At 37.2% G+C, this 24,058-nt stretch overlaps 1 protein-coding gene and 2 pseudogenes across 1 annotated transcript in view; 2 read left to right on the top strand and 1 right to left on the bottom strand.

The window, feature by feature from the left end:
- The window catches only part of GPC5 (glypican 5), a 1,382,768-nt gene that overhangs the window by 1,048,067 nt on the left and 310,643 nt on the right, over positions 1-24,058 (top strand). The gene's annotated exons all lie outside the window — the stretch shown is intronic.
- On the bottom strand, positions 8,896-10,145 carry LOC104651446 (very low-density lipoprotein receptor pseudogene; annotated as a pseudogene).
- On the top strand, positions 9,548-21,790 carry LOC104651430 (borealin pseudogene; annotated as a pseudogene).

The following is a 24,058-nucleotide window of genomic DNA, read 5'->3' as shown; positions in this document are numbered from 1 at the left end:
CTAAATTTCTACAATTTTCCAGCTATTTAAAAGCAAGCAATCAAAGACATACTCACCTTCATCTGTTGGGGGAAAATTACTATTTTTTCATTGCTCACTCAACATGGGAGCAATGAGAGATGAGAGACACTGAGAAATGAGCTGTAGACAGGAATATTTTTGTTCATCATGCTAGAAAATATAACAACTACTTAGTAGAAACAGATTCCTGAATGAATACACTTGAAATAAGCAATCACATTTTACTAATTAACATGTTATATATTATATACACACTCTAGATGTCTTAAGCTTAATATTCCAGATTTTATGAGAGATGTTGAGGCATGTTATTCTACATACAAATAACATAAATAGGGATACCAACCTAATGCAAGGGTTACTTAGAAAACAAGTAATTTTTGAAATATAATTAACAACATTTTCTTCTGACAACATATTTTCTTATACACACTGCTTTTACTTTAAAAATTGTTTCTAGATAAACGTAACTTTTTTCCTCTTTTGCTGTTTATTTTTTTTTTTATTTTTGGAGAAACTGCAGGCATCTTTATGTTTATCCTTTTACTTAGAGGTAACTCAACTTCATCTTTGCCTACTTTCAAGTAAAGTTCAAATGAATTAATGTGAGGGATGTCAAAATGCCCACCAGCCTAATAACTTAACAACCTCTCATGATGTGGGTAGGTTGGAATGAAAGACCTACGTGGAAGGGACTGATGGGGAACATGGCAGCAGGGAATTTTGTCTTAATATCCTTTCTTAGAAGCATGCTTCCTGTACCGAGCTGTAAACAAACAACTGGCTTCAGAGAGCTACTTTGTACTCGATCTTTAGGAAAGTATTATTCATTCAATTGCAACGTTGCCTATTGTCTATACAATTGACATAAGGCCTCGGTACATTCAGTCTTGGTTACTGAATTTATGTAATATGAGCTCTCCTGCTGGGATCAAGACATCGTCTGTAGAAATTGGTGTTATGAACTCACCTCTAGGTTACTTTAAATGGAGCCACATAGCTCTGGTTTGTAGATCTCAGCGGTATCAGTGGCTTATGCTGATTTTCTATCTATAATGGACTACGAAAATTCACTTGTCTTAACTTCCGAGTGAGATGTAAGTAAGAGTAACTAGATTGATAGCGTCTGCGTTACCAAATCAGTCAGTCCGTGACCTCAGCGTTCTTTCTAGGGTATGCAGGCTGTCTGAGCCTCAGTTGACTCTTCTAGGAAATGGAATGAAGTGAGGGAGGATAAGATCGTGCTATGATGTGTGGGCCTTTCTGAACATTAAAGTAGATCATTCCCATCATTTGAATTCGATGTTAATATTTTAATTAAAGCCTTTGTTAATGTCTAGATTGGTGTCTTACAGAGGCATCTTACGGAGAAACGGATGAATTCATTCCATCTGAAAGTTTAGGGTTTAGTTTGATATGTTTAGCTTGGCTTTGAAAATTCTTGAACAGACTTTATTTCTATTCTTAATGTCTTTTTCTATTTTAATTATTCTGGCTTTTTCTCCAGTCAATCTGCTATTTTTAGAATTCATTTCTATCTATCATCTCCTGAAGTTGTGTTGGCTTTCCTTTTATTCTTGGTTCTTCACTTCTGCAATCTGGGAAACGATCTCAAATTTGTCCTTCGCAGCAGTGACTGGACTTCCTGTACATTCCAGTTGCACAAATGTATATTTTAATTATGCTTTTTTTTTCCACCGTTGTCTTTCCCCAGAGATGTCTTAACAGTCATACTTGTAATTACTTTATGTTAGTTTTTCATCTGGGGATCTTCTTTACTAATGGATTTATTTATTTATCTCAGAGGAATAAGCTGTCATTTAACCTACAAATTAAAAATACCAGCCGATTAAACAATATCTCTGTTGTTCAAGGGCAGATTTCTGTGGCTATTTTTGGATGATGTTTTACTTTCTTTGTGCTCTCATACTTTTTCCACAAACTCCATAGTTCTTCATGTGTTTTTCCCTTTAACTGGAAGAAATGTAAATTCTTTCGTAAAGTCATTTTTGTTGCCAGGGCTATAATTTTCTCCTTCTTCTGATACAGGTACTTAGCTTTTTGACATTTTCCATCGAGTAAGAGAGAAACTGCAATCATCAGCCCGTGTGACTCCTAGACCCCTCCTGACTCCATCATCTCATGCGGCACTTCCCCTGTGATCATTTTACATCTCACTAGGTTCTGTTTGTCATACGGTGAAAGAGAGAGGTGGAGTGCAGGCTGGAGAAGTGGGCAGCAAATAGTCTCAAAATAGAACATCCCTGTAGTGAAGTTCTGGGTGACCTGATTTCTACTTGCATTCTACCTTGGGTATCTGGGCCGGAATCAGTCAGTGGGAAAGAAGTAAAATAGCTCCTGACCTTCTCTAAGACCACCAGGTTTATCCTGTTTTCAATAGTAAAGTATGTATCAATGAGATATTGAGGACTTTTGCCAGTCTAACCCATTTATCTTATAGTTAACTGAATTTTCTACTGGATTCTGCCCTGACAACACTTAATCGTCAATCCTAGTATTTTTTCTTTTTTTATTTTGTAGATTGTGTGTGTGTGTGTGTGTGTGTGTGTGTGTGTGTGTCTGTGTGTGTCTGCCTGTTACAAGTTACCATGCATGTTTTTAGTATTTCCAAGTCACTTTAAATACTTTAGTGACAAGTGGGGAGAAGCTACAGAAGGAACAGTTAGTACCACTGCATTTAAAATGATAATCCCTAAAGCAACCAATAAATAATATTTTAATGATATGTGTGAACATTTCAGTAGATAAAATATATCTTACAATTAAGACAAAAAATAAAATTATCTCTAAGAAATAACTTTACTATAAATACGCTCTCGATTCTATCAACATTGTAGGCTTTTTGAGAAAGTTACCAACATAATGATCATCTAAATTGTGGTAATCCAGATGTTGATCTGTTACTCTTTCACCTACTTCTTCATTTTCCCTACGTCAGTATCCAGTTAGATCTTCTGTATTTTCAGTGTTCATTTAGAAGACAAGGGAGGGTTTCACATTATTCATGCTTTGGAGATTAATGATACAGTCAATCATCTGAAATTCACATGGATCATTACTGCTTTTACATCAATTTATGCTCAATTAACATGCTTAGAATCAGTTTTCTGTGGACTGCAGCCATTTGGCTTTATAGCTTCTGTCTCTGAAAGGTTCATTTTGTTCTGATCATTAGTAATATGAGTAGCTACAGTCTCCCTTCCTCTCATTAAATGTCTACAGGGCTTTGGTTTTGCTCATAAATTGAATGGGGCCAGCACATGATGGGATGCTGTGACAAGAGTTCCTGGCTACAAGCCACATTGCTACATCCTGGCAACTGTCCTCCATGCAAATGTTGTGTTCAGCCAAGCAGCAGGGTCACAGGTGTGCCTTTGTGCTGGTGTGTTGGAAAGGTCATGGGTGGAAGGCCATGTCACACTCGGATGGGAAGACATATTGTCTGCACTTGGACCTGTATGCTGTTCTCTTCGGAGTAGGGAGGCAGTCAGCAGGCCTTATTTTCCTGTAGTGAAAATCAGCAGGAACATGCCTTTTTCTGTATTGAACCTAGAAGTAGCATTTTAGAAATTATGGGCAGTGTGCCTAGGGTTCTATTAAACATAGGAGAACATGTAATTCTTTCTTGTCCAATGTTTAGGGGAAAATGAATTTATAATAATGAAAATTGAAAGTACTATGAATCAGTTCACTTAGACTGCTGTCACAGCTGTGGAACTAAATAAATAAACTTCTGTTCCTGAGCATTGTTCCACATCCTAGTAAAAATCTAAAGCTTTTTTCTGTTTTCTTTTTTTATTTTAAATTAAGGCGTATAAAACATTTTTCTTTTTCTCTCCTTCATTCTCTCTTTCTTTCTTTCCTTGCCTCCCTCCCTCCCTCCCTTCCTCCCTTCATTTCTCTCTTTCCTCTTCAGACTAAGAGAATTTCAGTAAATGGTTTTACAGGTTGAGTATCTCTTATTTGAAATGGTTGGGAGAAGAGGTGTTTCAGACTTCAGGTTTTTTTTGGGGGGGGGTTGGAATGTGTGCGTATACATAACGAGGTGTCATGGGCATGGGATCCAACTATAAAGACAAATTTATTTATGTTTTGTATACACCTATACACATAGCCTGAAGGTAATTTTATACCATATTTTTGGTAATTTTGTTCACAAAACGGTGTTTTGACCGCATTTTGACGATGAGTCATCACATAAAGAAGTGCAGAATTTTCTACTCGTGGCATCGTGTTGGCCCTCAAAACGTTTCAGATTTTGAGCATTTTGAACTTTAGCTTTTCAGATTAAAGCTGTTCAACTTGTCTTAAAAGAAATGGCCTTTGAATATAGATCAACTAGGAATTTAGTAATTTACTTAGGAAAATCAGTATAAAGTGTCAGTCTGGTTGCCTCCCTGGGAGTTCGGACACGCCCATCTCCCTCCCCACTTGAAAATTTACATTATGTCAATCATCTAGCTCCGCCTTGGAAATCCCCTCTGTACTTGGCACTTAGCCCGCTCACCAGAAGTCCCACCTACCTACCAATAGCAGCTCACCCCATCCACATCCTGTTTCTCAGAATCCAATCAAGTGCCTTCACGCTGTATAAAACCCCACTCCTGAGCAGAATCAGGTGCGACTTCCCTGGCCCCTCTCCCCGGGACCACAGAACGCCACCCGGGAGCTGAATAAATTGACATCTAATTTTCTTGTGCTGGCCTCAGTTTCCACCTACAGAGACTAAACTTTGCATAAAGCAAGGGCGTAAGGCTAAAAAACAAACAAAAACAACCAACCTAGAAGGGGATGGTTCTTGCTGAAGGTTCTTCTTATTTTTTTTAATTTTTTTATTTTTTATTTTTATTTTTTTATTGCATTTTAGGTTTTGGGGTACATGTGAAGAACATGCAAGACTATTGCATAGGTACACACATGGCAGTGTGCTTTGCTGCCTTCCGTCCCCTTGCCTGTATCTGTCATTTCTCCCCATGCTATCTCTTCCCACCTCCCCCCCCCGTCCCTCCCCCATTTCCCCCCAAGGGACCCCAGTGTGTAGTGCTCCCCTCCCTGTGTCCATGTGTTCTCATTGTTCAACACCCGCCTATGAGTGAGAATATGCGGTGTTTGATTTTCTGCTCTTGTGTCAGTTTGCTGAGAATGATGGTTTCCAGGTTCATCCACGTCCCTACAAAGGACATGAACTCATCGTTTTTGATGGCTGCATAATATTCCATGGTGTATATGTACCACATTTTCCCTATCCAGTCTATCATCGCTGGGCATTTGGGTTGGTTCCAGGTCTTTGCTATTGTAAACAGTGCTGCTATGAACATTCGTGTGCTTGTGTCCTTATGGTAGAATGATTTATCCCCCCACCCACCCAGGTCACATTGATTTGTCACCTGTCAGTGTGTGCTCTGCTGTAAAACACACGCTGTTCTAATACACGTTTCTCTCAAATTCACTGTTGCTATTTTCATGTCAGGGATAAAATTCTAAGCTGGAAGACTAAGAATTAAGCACTTTGGTGTACTAAGTACTAAGAATTTAAGTACTTTGGTGATTTCAACAGCAAAATTACCTGGTGTGCTGTTCTAGAGAATGCTGAATATTTATCAGAAAGAGCCTAGAGAAATTTAGAAGTCCTTGTTTCAGGCTCTGTGGTCAAGCCCAGAAAATCTGGTGCAAAGATTTTTCCATGTTTACTTGGGCCCAAGGCATTGTTGTATGTGCTTTATCTTATCCTCTTAAACATATGGCATGGGCACCATATTATCTCCATTTCGTAGATGTGTAACTGCAGGCACAGATAGACAAATACCGTGCTTCGGATGACAAAGGTAAGAGTGGCAAACAAAGATTTGGGCCTCCATCTGCCCAGTCCAGAGACTGCTCATTCGCCACAGTGCTATGTGGCCTTCAAGAGAAGTGAGCCAGATGCCTTTGTGAGGAGCAGAACGTCTAAGTGCAGTTCTGGAACTACTTTGAATAAAACTAGGACAGAATTACCTAGTGGGTCAGACAAAGAATCCCTTAGACCCGTTCAACCTTCTCCAATAAAGGAACTCTTGGTTCTGACCAAGAGTTCTGTTGTGACAAAGCATGACTCCTCTCTGTGACAGCACCCTGAAAAAGAAAGGCTCTAGTAACTACATATTTCAAGTACCCTCAATGACTATCGTGACTCCCTCATTCATCATGATGGGCAGACTCTGCAGAAATGCAGGGAGACAACAGAACATATTGAAAACTTAGTAAGCAAAAATGGTGAGGGGCAGAGAAAACTGAAGAACCTGGAGGATAAGTATACAAAATAAGTTCAAAATAGTAGTCAATGTAAAGCCAGCAAAGGGAATAAAAAAGAGATGATATCTTTGCAGAAAAATGATGAGAATTTATTTTAATTCATTAAAACTCATAACATATATTGAGTGCTTTCTCTGTGTCAGGCACCAGTAGGCTTAGTACTAAGAATAAGTAAATGAACATGTAATCCTTACACCCAAAGGATTTATAACCAAGTAATTGATATACCGAAACATAACTGACTATACCAAGAGAGGAGCAGCGTTTTTTTTTGTTGTTGTTTGGGGAATCCAAGGAAGAAAGTAAAAATACCTGGAAGATTAAAGATAGTGTGTACCTTAACGTGTTTCTTTCATCTAGTTCCAGAGATTTTTGGGTTTTATCCGGGATAAAGCATGAAGCTTTACGTGAGATTGGCATGAAGTTCGGGACTGAATTAGATGCTTGGGAAGGTGGCATTTTTGTCTGATCTATGTACATATAACAGAATACAGCATAGGATTTTACTTGCTTGTTTTTTTCAAGCACTAGATGCTTTTCTTTTAAATGTCCTCATAATGTGAACATAAATTTCTAAAGCAGATAAAAGTACTAATTTATTTAACATAAATTGAATCAATAAACCTAGTCAATAAGACACTGTGTTTTATTTACCACCAAAAATTGAAATCCTGGTTTATGAATGACACTTACATGCCTTAAGACAATTATTATATTTTTGCATTCAATATTGAGGAAAGCGTAAATCACAGCACTACCCTCAGACCCAGAAGACTATAATTAAGTTATTCTAAAAACATGAAAATAAAGTAAGAAATTTTTAATTAAAAATTTTAACTTGAAATACTACCAGTAACTATCAACTGTTCACATTTATTCTCATGAATGTAAATAACAGACAAGAAGCACTTATAGCCTGAAAGTAGCATTAGACTTTTTCTAATGTGATATTATTACTAAATCATATATTCTATATTTTCATATAACTATTAACTTCATGTGAAGACCTAGCTGTTAGCTTTTAGGTACTTGAGAGCCTTGCTTGGTATATAATTGCACACATGGGTTACTAAAGCTCACCTACTGGTGCCATTTTGTTAGGTTCAGCTAATTTTTTCTAATTTTCAATGTACATTATAATTTTTTAAAATTTGCACTGAGTATTGTAGGGGAACATATGGAGGTCTACACAAATAATAATATAGTCTGGATAGCAATAGTTAACATATTAGAAATTTGAAAATTAATGTTGGCATAAAATACATGAGTCCATATTGTTGTTTTTCTATTAAACTAAAAAAACATTTTTATCTATGAAGTTAAATTTGAAAAATACAAGTTCATAGACACGCTAATGCCCTTGATATTTTATGGGGATAAAGCTTCCTCCTGCTACAGTCAAAATAGCTAAAACGAATTCCTTTATCAGTAAATATTTTTGGAAGATGAAGAGATATTTTTTGAAAATTTGAAGAAGTATTAGGACAAGTTATTCAGTGGGGAAAGTTTTCTGTAAAACTGGTTAATAAAACATATGTTTCTAATACATCACAAATTAAGATATTTGCTAAATTCTGTTTTGAAATATTGAAATGCATATGCAACATTTTTTCCCTGAGCAATAAAGGAAGTATAACAGAGAAAATATGTTTTTTAAAAAATAAATGTCTTTGGTAAAAACAATGGGAGGGATACCATGGGGAGAAATGCCAGATACAGAGGAAGATACAGAGGAAGGGGGAATGGTGGCGGCAAACCACCTGGTTCTGTATGCACCTGTGCAACAACCCTGCACGGCCTGCACATGTAGCCCAGAACCTAAAGTAAAATTTTAAAAAATGTCTTTGGTAAAAACAATGTTTTATGGAAAACAATACAAATTAATCGCTGATGAAAATTAGAGCGTCTGTGCAAGAATGAATCTCTTCTATAACAACATATTTTTTTTTTCATAGTTAAGCTGCTTGGTTCAATTTTTTAGCACTTGAAAAAAACACATACAGTAGTTTGAAAACTCAGTCTTTGCAAACCTCCACTGAGGTCAAAGATTTCATTCATACGTACAAAATTAGTTTACAAGTTGTTTTGGCAGTTTCATCTTCGTAATCCATTTTATCCTACTGCCATTGTCCCAACCGTTGAAAAAAGTTTACAGTAATTTACATAGAAATATTTTCAAAGTGCTTAAGAATAGTGATTGTTCTCTGGGATATATACAGATGGCCTGTACAATGTATGTGCAGGTGGTATGCATGATAGCACAAATTTCATTGCTGGAATGTGACTTTGTAGGGAAAGTGCATATATGGCCAGAGGTGGCAATACTGTCTAGAAATTCAAGGGTACAGTTACTTGGTAACCACATCCAAAGCTGAAGTAGAATGTGGACAAGAATATTTACAAAAGTAATATGAAAATGGTAAAGTACACAAGGTCCACGCAAAGATATCTTGATGTTCTTCCAGACGAGAGGAAGAAAGAGACTTCAGCTGAAGTCTCGGTTACCATTCCGATGGGGTTATTACTGATTTAGACCTCAAAGGTCAAGACTCATCTCAGAAGTCAAGCTAGACCATCATCTGTGCTTACAACTGATACTGCTGGGTACGTGTGTCCAACAGAAGCACTGTGTCTACTGATGTCTATGGAGAGGTCCTCTTCAGTGGTTTTCAAGTACACGGGATTGTCAAAGTTCATGCTTTTCATATTCTTGTGTTGCCAATTCCGCCATATCAAGTAGCCATCTACCGCTGCCGTCAATAAGAGCAAGAGAGGAAGAATGGCCGATGCAGCAGAAGTCCCTTCTGGGGGAACATTGACCTCTCATACTGCTGTGGTCGCATTGATCCTTTGGCAATCTTGGCCATTTTCCTCTAGATTGTACCCACTGGGACAGGAACAGGTGTATTTTGGAGAGTGATCATTAATCTGTGGTGCTGGCAGGCATAGGTATTCACATCCTCCATTCTCCATGTCTTCTTCACACCAATTTTTACCTGATGGCTATACAAGTTCATGATAGACAATGATACCTTGGGCATCATTAAGGTTGTTGACTAGAGTGGCTAACTCTGATCCAGTGAATTTATTGGCTTCATAGACTGCTTCATTTTCCCTGTCTATCCAGTAGACACGATCCTCAAATATTGTTAGTGCAAGAGGATGAGCTAGGAACTCCAGAGACTTTAGGACTATCCTACGATCTGGGCCATTCAAGTCCACGCTGGATAACATGTGCAACTTAGAATCAAGCCAATAGAGGTGGCTTTTTATAAGGTCAGTGTAATTCCGTTAGGCCATTGGATATCCACTGTCACCAGCGGACATCTATCAGATCCATTCATTCCTGCTTTTTATATTTTAGCTGGTTCACTCCAGTCTGATCAGTAAACAAAGCCAGAGAGTGGATCCACAGCTATGCAGGCAGGTGCTCCCAAGTCAGAGTTAAACAGGAACTTCCTCTTAGTTCCATCTAGAATAGCTGCTGAAATAGTCTTAGAAGCCGCATCAGTCCAGTAGATGGTCGTGTACACCCAATCAACAGCAGTGGCTACAGGATTATAGACACTGTCAATCGTTTTAACATGTCTACTGACCTTGTCATCAATTGAGGCACTGAAGATGGCCTTTTGGCTTAGATCAGCCCAGAACAGTTTCTGAGCAGCAATGTCAGCATGGAGAGCCACAGTGTTTCTTAGCTGTTCAACTAGTTGGATATATTATTTCCTCTCTAAGCCAATCTTCCTGATGTCTCTTCAATTAGGAAAGATCAGACTTGGCTCTTTGCCTACTAGCAAGAACTTCCTCAAGGAGGTGGATAACCTCTACAACATCAAGATACTGTGACTCCTCAAGGCACTGCGTGAGATGAGCTGGCTCAACTACTTCACCCTCGGAGGAAACAAGCAGGCCCTGGAAGAGGCAGCAACAGCTGACCTGGATATCACCAAAATAAACAAACTAACAGCAGAAGCTATTCAGACACCCCTGAAATCTGCCAAAACACAAAAGGTAATACAACTAGATAAAATGATAGTAGAAAGAAGAAAAAAAATATATAAGAATCTTCAAACTGCAAGAGTCAAAAGGTGTCCTCCATCCAAGAAGAGAACTCAGTCCGTACAAGGAAAAGGCAAAAGGAAAAGGTCAAGCCGTGCTAACATCGTTACCGCAGCCCTGGGCCAACTGCAGGCGTCCATGGTCAAACCAGCTCCGGGCCTGACCCCTAGGTTTGACTCGAGAGTCTTCAAGACCCCTGGCCTGCACACTCCAGCAGCAGGAGAGTGGATTTACCACATCTCAGGGAATGGCAGCCCTCTTGCATACAGCAAAGAGATCTTCCTCACTGTGCCAATGGGCAGCAGAGAGAGCCTGAGATTATTGGCCAGTGACTTGCAGGGGCACAGTATTGCTCAGCTGGATCCAGAGGCCTTGGGAAACACTAAGAAGCTCTCCAGTCGCCTCACCCAAATCTGCAGCAGCATATGGACCCACAAATGAGAAGCCAAAGTTGACAGGATGGACTTTTAATGGGCACCTCTGGGAACCTGAAGAGACTTCTTCCCTTCAGGCTTGCTTATCGTTTGAGTGTGAAGTTCCAGAGCAAGGACCCGTGTTGCACTGGGGAAATTCAGGAATTCAGGAATTCAGACATGCTCTTCCCACACCAGTTAGGTAGAGCTGTGCTGCGCAGCCCCCATTTCAGCTGACCCCAGCCATTGCTTGCTGGCTCCATGCCGTGGAAGCTTCCCGTCAGTCTCCCAGCTGAATCCTCCCTGCCCTCTGAGCTGCTGCCTTCCGCCTCCTGTAACTTGGCACCCTCTTCACCCTGCCCTCCCTGCAGTCGAGGGGGCACAGAACCCTGTGTTCTCAGGAAGACTGCCTTCACCACCCCTACCCAGAGAACTTCTGCCTCTGGTATCTCTGCTCTCTATGCTTGAGACTGGGACGTTTAGGCTCAGACAAATGAGCTCTGAGCCATGAAAGGGCAGGTCCAGAAGGTGGCGGGAACTTTACAGATCAGCAGAACAGGACAGTTGGCAGCAGTGACCTCAGCAGCGAACATGCTCGTCTCCCCTCCCACACTCATCACACACCCTCCTCCCAGCCCTCCTCTTTCTCCTCCTCATCTTCCTCCTATGCGAGGTGCTAAATGGGACTTGGGGGTCTTTCACCTGCTGTGCCCAGTAGTTCTTTTGAAATCTGCTTGTGGAACAGTGTTTTATGTTTATCCATGTTTACTGGAGATCGAATACTGTTTTGGAGACAACTTCCATGTCTTGCTCTTCAACCTCCCCAGTTAGTGAGAATTTGGATAAGGGAAATGTAGGGCTTAGATTCTGGGGGTTTTATGTGGTTGTCGGTAGAATAACTGTCTCTAAGCTGTCCACGGTCCAGTGGTCAGCTTGGAGACAGTTATTCTATGGACAGTCACTTCAGAGAGCATTTCTCTCTTACGGAGCTCATGGGCGCAGGGGCGGGTGTGACTTGCATGGTGATCTCATTCCCTGTGTGCCTGTGCCTGGGGAATGGGCTTTGTTAAACGGCGTCAGCAGTGAGGTCCTCATGCTTCACCCAGCCTCTCTCCCTATGAGAATCATGCACTGTGTTCTAAGAATTTGAGAACTAGAGTCCTCACCCCCAGGCTTAAGGACACATGGCTTTCTCATGTAGGGATCTTTGCGGTAGCTACTATTTTGCAACAAGACCATTTTGGTAAAGTTCTGTTCATGTTGTATTCTTTTAAGTTCTTTTATTCTCCTTTCCCTGAGATTTTTGTATGTATAGTTCTTCTGAGTAATGGTATCTCTAATTGTTCTAGTCAGAGCTGGTACCTGCTTTCAATAAATTCTGGTTTTGTGAAAAAAAAATGTTGGCAAATAATTGTGGCAAGAATTTGAAGCCAGAAAATGCAGAAAAGTGATATAGTATGTTATCGATACAGTTAATTTAATTAAAACAAGACTTCCTTGATAATTGTAAAAGACATTTACTAATAGTTTGTAATCATACTCAGAATTTTAATGAAAATTTGTTGTACTCAGATATTTACTATTTGCCTTCTGGAACTCATGTGGTGCTAAACTCATAAGTCACATTTTTTTTTAAAAAACAACAGCAACAACAAACAAGTATTCCAAATTTGCTGACATTTTCTGGGTGGACAATAGGTTCTCAGTCATATGCTACTTAGCTTAACATTTTACAACATAGATACTTTATCTATCCTTTTATAGCAAAAATACTATTTGATTGATATTTGACAAAGACCTCCTTTTGGTATGTAACATGTACAAAGTAAAGATAATTTTTAAATGAATATTTAGGATCATTTTCATCAATTATTTGAGTATTTGATGTTGTAACTAAAATCAAGGTCCATTTGTCAATACAACATTTTTCCAATCTCCATGTTTCAAATATGTGGAAGCAAACTTTTAATAATTATTTTAGAAGCAAAATTTCTATGTCTTCCAAATAAGTGTTTTAGTGGATTTTAAACTATTGAACATAGCAAATGTAAGACAATTAAATTAGTTTGAAAAAAAATGACATCAAAGCACATGGAAATCAGCCAGCCACATTTCAACAAAAGCTTTTGTATTGTAGTATGGATATTTACTCATTATAGTTAACAAATTAATTCTTTCATTTGAATTAATATTTTACAAGGCAGCTGTGTCAATTACATCACACAAGTTGTTTCTCATGCATATAAAAGTGATGTTTAGATTAGACTGTAGTCCATTAAGTGTGCAGTGGCATTATGTTTAATAACGTGTATGTACCTTAATTTAAAAAATAATTGTCAAAAATTGCTGACAATCATTGGAGCCTTCAGCAAGTTGTAATCTTTTTGCAGGTGGAGGGTCTTGCCTCAATGTTGATAGCTATTGACTGATCAGAGTGGTGGTTGATACAAATTGAGGTTGCCATAACAATTTATTAAAAGGAGGCAGTGATAAAGTTTGCCACGTCAATTGATGCTTTCTTTCATGAAAGATTTCTCTGTAGCATGACCATCATTAATGGTCACTTCTTTTAAAATATGAAGGTTTGCAAGGTAAATACAAGGTCCAGAAGCAAATCTAGGCAAGAATTAATTTCAGCACAAGATATGGAGACGCCTAGAGATGAGTAACGTTGAAAACCTTTTAAGGCCTTCTTTATTTAAGTTAATGACCAATGCTTGGGTTTCTAAGTATTTTGAAAAATAAAGGTTGAGTGGGACATACCAACTAAGAAAAACAAGATCATGCATTCAATTTTGTGTCATCTTAAATTCAAATGATTATTAAAGCCATTATGATGACTGAAAGACCACACCATCGCGTGAAGCAGTTATGACTGAAAGGCCGTACCCTTGCATGGCACATTACTGTGATTGATTCTGCACAGTCTCAGTGGCCCTCCCATTGATTTTCCTCAATCATCTCACAGTGGACGATTTCTGTTCGGCCTACTACTTGCTAATTATTTATGAATTTCTGCTTTTATTGCTACCATCATTTGTTTAACAGAATCTGCACAGTGGAGAGATTTTGCTCTGTTTATCATAGTACTCTGAATTGGAAATAATGGATTCAGAGAAGAAAAATGTCACATGTTTCAAGCGAGCATATGACTGCCTCATTTGAAGATCCCGTTTAATACAGTGAAGAAACTGGGAGAATCCAAATGAATCAGAAGTAGATTCACGTGTGTGTGTGTGTGTGTGTGTGTGTGTGTGCATGTGTGTTAGAGACAATAATCAGAAAAGCTTAGAAGATACTATGAATGACAGTAATCAGTGTATGAGAAGAGGAAACTGGCATAAATATAAGGGAGAAAGTTAAATGTTTCTCATATGTCTACCTGGTAGAAATCATAACAGATAATCCACCTTGAATATTAATATTTAATTGCTCTAAAGGGACTACTGCAAAAGATAAGGGCAGTTTCTCTCAGAGCAGACAGTCCTTTGATGCAATCTTCTCTCTTCTCCCAAAACAACCAGCAAAGGAAAAGTGGAGGGAGCTCACTTTCGGCACTAGCTGATGGTGATCTTACCCCATGAGAGCCAGTCCTGCCAGAAATTCACTCTGATCCCAACATTGACAGCTGTGTACTCCTCTGTATTTCAACTCTTCCTTACCAGTCTGTTTCTCAGTCACAGTGTTTACTGTTCTTTCTAGTGCTAATCACTGAATGTCTCTTTACTACCTTCATGCTCTATCAGTTATTGCAACTTCTATAATAGAATCTACAACTTCTCGGTGTTCACTATCCCTCGATTACATAAACATGCTCAAGTTTGTGTCATCAATTTATGTAATCTCCTGTCTTAAATGTTACTGCAGAAAACAGAAAACCTTCCTTAACTTCATGCTCCCCATGATATAATAGTCATTCATTTGTTCCTTTATTCAACAAATTTTGTTTTGCAAACCTATTGTGGTCCAGGCATTGTTCCACAGTGTGGAATTATAGACTCACAGAACAATCAACATGCAGATGTGCAAGAAAATGGAAGGTAATTAAGAATGATAAGAAAAATTAAAGATATAAATGTTAATAGGCCAATTGGATTATCAATGAATGAGATATATGCTAAGCAAATAGTGCTGTCGTAATCTGGGGTTAGTGTGCTCCTGGCACTCACTAGCTCCATAGATAATGTCATGACCCTCAAATCCAAAAGGAGTTTTGACATGTTTGAAAAACAGAAATAAGTCCAGTGTGGGTGAAAGAAGTTTGTAATGGGGAACATGAGAAAAGTCAGAGGATAGCAGGAGCCAGATCACAGGGGACCTTGTAAGATAGGACCTTGTGGGGTATGGAGTGTTGCCTTTATTTAAAGTATTAATGGGGAGACATAGGAGGATTTTAAAGAAGAAAGTGTCAGATGACCTAATTAGGCCTTTTAGGCATTACTTTAGATGTTTTGGGGGGGGATGGAGATTGAGGAAAGAATAGAAACAGGAAAACCAAGTAGAAGACCTCAGAGGTTTTAGGAGACTAGAGATAAAATTTCTGTGTTTCTATTCTTAAAGTAAGTGTAGACAAGTGTAAGGTTTCAAATGTGTTTTCGATTTAAAATTATCATCTTAATTTTAAAGATCTTTACATCCTATCTATTTCGTTTATGGTATTTGAGTTCATTTGTTTGCTTTGGACAAACAAAATAAATCTTCACATCCACGTGGCAAAACATTTTCCTCATATTCTGGCTTCCACTTAGCAAATACCACTCCAGAAAACTTCCTTTACAGCAAGTATAGGAAAAATAAAAGGAGGCAACTGATAAAACTTTATCACTGCCTCCTTTTAAAGAGGTAGGTATTAAATATAATGGAAATCTAGGAATTAATTAGAACTCTTAAGTAACTGAGTACATATTAATAACTATGCTTGTGACTGAGATGCTGAAGTATGGGTGAGGAACAAGTGTAGGGAAGAACCAAGAGATGTATTCACACTTGCCAAATGTAAGGTAATTAGTTACATCATTCTGGAATCTGAGGGAATACTCAAGTCTGGACTTAGAAAGTCAGAGTAAATATTTAAACTGAAAGATCCCAAAATATATGAGAATCTGTAGGGGAAAAAAAGAAAGAAAGAAAGAAAGAAAGAAAGAAAACCATCAATAGAGAAAGAGATCCCAAAGCAGAGCTCTGGGACCTATCATATTTATAGAGGAGGAAAGGAAAGCAGTGTGAGAAAAATGGAGAAGTGGTATCATAGAAGAGGGGAGGATAGTTAATAGGCAAAACTGTCAATCAAGTTGGATCCTGCTGAGAGGACAAGTAAAATGGGATGTAACGTATGTATTTGGAAAATTGATAGTCACTGGTGTCCTTGAGAAGAGTAAAATCATCCCAGTAATGGATAGGGTATGTATGTCAGGTGGAGTGAGTATAAGAAAAATGGGAAGGAAGAAGGAGGTGGAGATGATGATTACAGCTTTTTTATTAAATTTTGCTGCAAAGGAAACAGCTTAGTTTATAATGCTGCTATCTCGATATCATTATTGTCAATAGAATTTAGTGGTCACTTCCATGAAGACACTTTTGAATGGCCTTTAAATGCATTACTTTCATGAGCTTAAATACTAAAATTTTCTTAATTTTGATTTATTAGGTTTAGTTTAGTTTCTATAACATAGAGAAAATTATTAATTTCAAGCTACAAGTAGATAAGAATAATATTAAAGAAAATATTTAAGTGTGACTTAATTGTGATCTAAATGCGACTTTACCGTGAATTTAAGGAAAATGGTTAAAGTACCATTAGGTAGTTAACCACTGATATTTCAATAATAATAATTTTAAGTGTAAAAACTGAATTTATATTCATTGTCACTGTAATGTGAAACTTAGAAGAAACGAGTTAATTTGAAGTATCTTTCTATTCCAAAAATGTTAACCTCTAGAGAATTGAAACCTAAACTGATATCCATCCAGTAAAGGTTGTCTCTGTGCTCAGTGGTGCCGATTTTGAGCTTCTGCAAAAACTATAAAATATTGTACATTTTAGTATGGGAATGCTGTACAGAATCTGCCACCTGCTATTCGTATTACTGATTTTCTTAATTTTTCCAAGAATTATTAACATTTGGCTGCATTTTTATAAACTTTCAAAAGTTTATAAAACTTTTAGCCATGCAGGTCCTTTTGACAAATGTAAGTCATTGCCAATTGGAATAAAAATTGGCCTAGCTTACAGACTTCCGTTATAAAAGGAGCCATGTAGAACCCTATGATAAGTCAATTTTTACGACGTTCCTTTCCTTCTAGAATTTTAACTACAGAGTTTTCTTTCTTTATTATGGGATACAATTTATATTAATGTCTACTATCTCTGTCTCTAAATGATAAGGTATGTATTAGAATTAAGAATTTCAGGACCTATCAAAATTTAAATGATTTATATAAATACTGTATTTCTTGATGAAGTGATACATTAAAATCTTAAATTAACCCACCATCTTTAATAAATGCTTAATAGATGTTCTAAGGAAAGGAACTTTTGGACTGTAACATGAATTTTAAATTTAATTTAATAAGATAAATGTATGTAGTAAGTGTTCTTTAAGCAGAAGCAGTTTAAAAATTGAGTTCTTTCTTAGTAGTCCCTTAAATAAGCCACTAAAACAATTCTTTCTTAATAGGGTACCCGTATTTTATAAAATAGGGTTAGATTTTTTCTTGAAAGAAAAAGGCACTTTTTAATGATTGTAAAGCTTACAACTCATGCTTTTTGCATGATAAGAACTGTGAAAACCTGATGAAGTAAATTTTATCTTAAGTGCGATGTACTAAATTATTACTGCATCGCGGTCAACCCATTTTACATTGGAAAAGAAGATGCTAATTTGATCGGCCAATTATACTTACATGCTTTAAGACGGAACATTTAAGAATGAGTCCTGCTTTTTAGACTACTTCATAAAAAACAAGAGTCCAAAATACTGGGTTGTTAATTGAAAAGATATATAATGCAGATTGAGATATTTTAACCAACAGTTAAAATTTGGCCTTCCTGCCCAATATGTTAAAATTCTCAGTGCAAGGGGTCTCAAATCAATAATTTGTATGGATTCAATATGACAACTAGGATGAGTCTTAAAGACAGTGAATCTATGAAAATAAAATAGCCTTTACCTTAATATTTATTGAAGATTTTGTTTGTCCAAAGCAAACAAATGAACTCAAATACCATAAACAAAATAATAGATAGGATGGAATATTATTTAAGGTCTTAAAATCAACATACTGTTTTTACATATCAAATCTCAAATAGCTGAAGAACTTATGATTCGATCAGCAACAAACATAATCATCTACAAAGACACCTTAAAGAATAGTAACTGTCTCTAGGTGGCACAATGTAATATAGGAATGTAACCACCTGGGAAGTAACCTGCTGTTGAGCTGCTCTGCCCACTCCAGCCTCCAGAATTCTGATCACAGTTCTCAGCTGATTTACCTAATTTAAATATTCTTCCTAAGCTATATGAGAAAACACATTAACTTAGAATTTTACAAGGACAACAAAAAGAATTGTTAAGAAAAATTATGATCACACCATAGAACTAGTCATATTAAGCATTAAAATCTACAACGCATTATAAATATGGCTGGGCATGGTGGCTCTCCCCTGTAATCACAGCACTTTGGTAGGCCAAGGCACAAGGATCACTTGAGCTTATGAGTTCAAGACCAACCTGGGAAACAGGCATAACCCCGTCTTTAGAATAAATTTAAAAATTTAGCCCAGCATGGTGGCGTCCACCTGTAGTCCCAGCTACTCTGAGGGCTGAGGTGGGAGGATTTCTTGAGTCCAGGAGATGGTTACAGTGAGTACTCATCGTGCCGCTGCACTCCAACCTGGGTGGCAGAGCAAGACCCTATCTCAAAAACAAAAACGAATAAAACAATATGCAGCATTGTCCTAAGCATCATATCGAATTTTTCATTACTGAAGAATGTATAGAACACTTACATATTTTAGACAGGAGGTGAGCTATTATATAATAAAACATACAGTGAAATTTTAGGAGCTTTCATGTTAGAAAGTTTTAACACTATTTTCCTCACCCATTAGTTCAATGTAGGGCACATGGATTAGGGTCAAGGTGAAGGGGAGGGTTTAGCTCTCTGTATTTATTCAGACACTTCTAGTGTCACTGCCATCCACCCAGTAACACCTGAGAGTTCCCCACTGTATTTTGTGAATGCAGCCAGTGGAGTAAGAAAAAAGAGTAAACATGAAGAATGGCATTGAACTTTTTTTGTTTTGTTTTGTTTCGTTGTTCCAGCTCAGAAAGTAGAATACATACTTCCAACCAATTACATTGGTTAGAACTCCCTCCTGTGGCCTCAAACAAGTATATAGGAGCCTGGGAAATGCAGTCTAGTTGTGTACCAAAGAGGAAAAGGGCTTGATAAGCCCAAGGCATTATCTCTAATATTCAGAGTTTCTAGTTTAAGTAAAATATTTGGGTTGAGTTATTTTTCCTATGTCAACACCATTTTCACACCCTCATGTGTGAATAAATGCCTTCCACCATACTTTCTTAAGAACTCACACATCTGCACATTTCTGTATGTCTCTCCTATTGCTACCTTATTTCTGGGTCTTACTCTTTCTAATTGAGATTGAGGAATCATATAAAAGATGATCTTCCCATGAATGTTTTCCAGGGATCTCCATATAGATTCCCAAGTGATCCCTTAAAAAGCACGCATGATCCTGTCACTTTCTGCTTAAATCCTTCAATGGTTATCTTCCTCTATAGCAAAAGCCCAAATACCGAGCAGGTAACATAAAGACCTAAATCCTTAGCACAATATGACAGAAATTGAAGTTTCTAATATCAAGGCTTTCATTCTGGTTGTAGAATCTTTCTTGTTGTACCACATCTTAGATGTTGAAACTTGGCAGATTTTCCTGAAGCCAAAGCCTATACTCTTCCTACTGTGACAGGTGATAAGTTCATGTGAGTCAACCATGATCTCATTGATCTCAAGGAATCATACCCATGTGATAAAAGATTAATATTTAGTAAGAATATTATTACAATTGAGATTTTGGCTATGTAAAACTAAATAATACATGTTTGATATTGAATAAATCACTAGTTTTAAGATATATTACCTTTACTGTATTGCTACAATGAATATATATATATTTAAAATATAAATAGAGATATATATGTATTTCATTGTATGCAATCCAGTAAAAATAGTACACTAAATATATACATATAGATATGCATATATTCAAATAAAGAGATACATGTTTATAAAGATACATATGTATACATATGCATCTTTTTATATATAAAGATACATACGGTGTATGGCTGTATAATTACAGACACAAGATTAGACCTTGTGATCACCTTCTTCAGATCTTGCCAGAAATGAGTGCCCCATACCACATGCTCTGCCTTGCTTCAGTTCAAGAACCATTCCTCAAACTCTTCTGCTCCTATTCCAGGCCATGCTAGGATTCCATTGCCTCTGTTGACAACGAAGACTGAAATTCTGTGAGTACTGATGTCCACTCACAGTGATCAGGGCAGGTGTTGCCTCTCTGGCATCCTGAGGGAAGGATACACTGCCACTTTTATATTATGTTTTGTCACGAATTATGTTGTCCTAAGGGTAGGAGTGATATGGTTATCATTTCACACAGTCTAGCTGAGATCAGCTTGACATTTTTCATTTTAAAGTAATCAGATTTGGACATTGAATAGTATAGTGTCATTAAGTTACCTGTTAACTCTTGTACCTCCCCAGATGCACTTTAGAGAATTTTATATGGTTGCTTCTTTTTCTCACCCTGAGGCTGCCTCTAATTAAAGACAGGTGGCTCATCCCCTATATCCATATATCCAACTGCAAATAAAAATGTATCACTGACTTCCAAAGGAAAGAGGAAGTTTCTATTATCCAGTTTCCTATGCCCTCATTTAATTCCTCAGAAGTGACACAAATGACAGTTTCTTTTGGGGAGACCTGTATCCCCAGGGCTGTAGTTTAGCTCTTTGACCTCAGTAAGACAACCATACACATAACTCCAACATTCATTCATTAATTCAATGTGTATAGCATACCAACCATGAAATAGACATTGATGATTATTACAATCATGAAAACAAACTCTGATCTCATTGAACTTATTTTCTAAGAGGAGTAGATGACCATAAATAAAAATGTTTCATGTAGTAGATTTGGATGAAAGACAAAAGATGATGCAAGTGGCTTCTAATTTATGGAACAGTCAGAATAGTCAGTGTAATATCCAAATGTAAGTTACTAAATCCCAAAGAAATAGAAAACGCTGTATGTGACACCAAATAGGATTGCTGCAAGCTGGCACCAATTCTTTTTATCACTTATCAGAGGATCCCCCAAAAGACTGCAGTCTAATCTCTTTCTTCTTCATTTTATAATCTCTAAATCTGGCTTATTCAGGGATTTGTAAAATTATGGTAATACAGCATGAACTAAATGAAGATTCAGTTATCTTCACTGTGGTTTCAGATCCAAACTTCTCCATTGCTTATTTATATTTTCAAGAGTGGTTATTTAATATTCTCATTTCACTTTCCTTCAGGACCCGATAAACTACTTGTAAAACGCAGCGTCTTTTGCAAAATGAAAGAACATATAACAAACAGCATCATAAACAATCAAAACAATCTGGGTTTAGGTAGATCCTAAGTGGCAGTTTTATTAAGCTGGCATTTTCCTTTTTCGAACCACTTTTCTTTGGAAAGTACTAACATAATCCTTTCTATATGACAGTCTCATTTTATGACAAATTACAGAATAGTAATGACTGCATTTTTGAAAAAATATATTCTTCATTATAAATGCAATTTTAAAAAGTTGGCTCATTTCTTCTTGATATTTAGCATATAATGGGAATTTATGTTCAATTTTATTACTGAATCTAATGGGAAAAAATTAATATGCAAATAATTACCTTAACAGTACTTTTTAAATAAAATATGTATGATGAAAATACGTGTAAAAATTAAAGTTATTTCCACCTTTATTTTATCTTACTACATGTTCTCATACCATAGGTTTTATAAGTTCATATTTTTAAGCCACCAATCATATCTTGATAAATTGTGAAATGCTCCTTTAATTCTCTTTTCCTAAATCTTCTAATTCATTAACATTACCATCAGAACATTTCTTTATATTAATTGAGTGATTTATAATGGGAATATTCATTTACTTTTATTATTATTGTGTCTAAACATTCTATTGAAAGAAGCTAACAGATTATGCTGAAGTCAGCATAATATGGCTTTGAGTATTAAACATAACTTTTTTTTAGATAAGAGTGAGTTTTGGAACCTAAAACAGATTATCTCCTCAGCCTCACGTCTTGGTTTAACATATATTCAGCAGACATTCCAGTCTCATAGCATTAAACAGAGGGTAAATGTATGTTTGAAAAGATCTCCTTGGTGGGCTTTCATCAGAAGAACTGCATTCTGGTATGAAAGCCATTGCTTTATGAGAGCAAAAGGATTAGACAGAGAAAAGTAGAATTAAAGGGAATTCGTGATGGGGTGGTGGTCGACTTTTTTATTTCTTTATTTTTATTATAGGAACCACAGCTTTTTTAGGGTCCTTGGAGAATATTTAAGATTGAAACTGTTTATGTTTCTAATAAAACTTTTACACAGATTAGATTTGCAACTCAAAAACCTAACTAAGGGTGCGAGTTTTCTTCATAACAAACCACTTTTCTCCAATACCACTTGGGTGCTGATACTAAATGACAGAAACAGACCTGGTAAGGTGGCTCATGCCTGCCATCCCAACACTTTGGGAGGCTGAAGTGAGAAGATCATTTGAGCCCATGAGTTCAAGACCAGCCTGGGCAATATAGTGAGATCTCATCTCTATAAAAAGTTAAAAAAAGATAACTGAGCAGGATGGCACCCTGTTGCCCCAGCTACTTGGGAGGCTGAGGTAGGATGATTGCTTGAGCCTGGGAGGAGAAAGATTGCAGTGAACTTACCACTGCTCTCCAGCCTGCGCAGCAGAGTGCAACTCTGTCTCCATTAAACAAATGACAGAAGTCAGGCTTCCTTGAAATACGATTTTGTCCCATGCAACTTTCTTCCTTTCTCAAGGCCTTTCACCTCGGAAGAATATATACCTCTGCACCAAGCAGAGAACAGTGACAAAAAAAGTTAGGCAAAGGAGGATGATGGCATGTAATCATTTATTTTATATGCGTTCTGCCTCATAACAGTAACTTCCTAGACTGTATTTTTCATACATAATGTTCTACATGCATCTCGCAGCCCTTAATGGGAGGAAGAATCATTACCAGGCTTTTTTTAAGGTGGAAAATGGAAATTTTAGTAAGGTAGGAAAATTTCCTAGACCTTTACTGCAAAATATTAATTCAAGTAGCTTTTAGTGAGTATTTCACATATGGAAAAATATAAGATTATGTGATGTATTCTCTGTGCTCAAAAAGCTCACAGGTAGTAGAGGAAACAAAATATGAATTAGACAGTAAAATGAAATGGTATAGAATTAAATTTTAGAAAGGGTTATATATTAAGCGATAAAACAATTCATGAACAGTACAAGATAAAAAGTAATAAGATGCCAAAACATATAGTACAAGAAATAATAGCTAGAGGAGGATAGGAAAGAAGCAATAAACATACCCAAAGGTTTAAGGACGAAAGCCATATTCACTTTCAGTTATACTTCCAAAGATACCTATGTAATCATATCCTTGATCTTAGATTGAATCCTTCTGTGCTAGATTTTGGCCCACAAAGTCAAATGAGATATTATCAGAGTTCTAGTCAATATTCGTTAAATTGCAAAGAACCAGTACCCATTTAAATTAGATTAGTTTCAACGGGTTGCTTTGAATTATTCTGGGAAATGTCAGGAACTTCCAGGGTCAGGAATGTGGCTGGGATTCATGGAGTCCTGAGGAGAGAATGGAAACCAATTAAGACCTAGAGTGCTGTGGCTTCTGTCTTTGCTGTTTCTTCTCTGAGTCCACGTTTTTCATGTCTGCTGCTTTCTACTTTTATTTTTCTTTTATTGAGACAGAGTCTTGCTCTGTCACCCAGGCTGGAGTGCAATGGTGGGAACTCAGCTCCCTGCAAGCTTCGCATCCCAGGTTCAAGCAATTCTCCTGCCTCAGCCTCCCAAGTAGCTGGGATTACGGGCTCATTCCA

Source organism: Saimiri boliviensis, chromosome 16 (assembly GCF_048565385.1).
Source record: "Saimiri boliviensis isolate mSaiBol1 chromosome 16, mSaiBol1.pri, whole genome shotgun sequence".
Classification (NCBI taxonomy): Eukaryota; Metazoa; Chordata; class Mammalia; order Primates; family Cebidae; genus Saimiri; species Saimiri boliviensis.
Note: the sequence above shows the minus strand (reverse complement) of the source record. Positions and strands in the feature narration are given on the sequence as shown.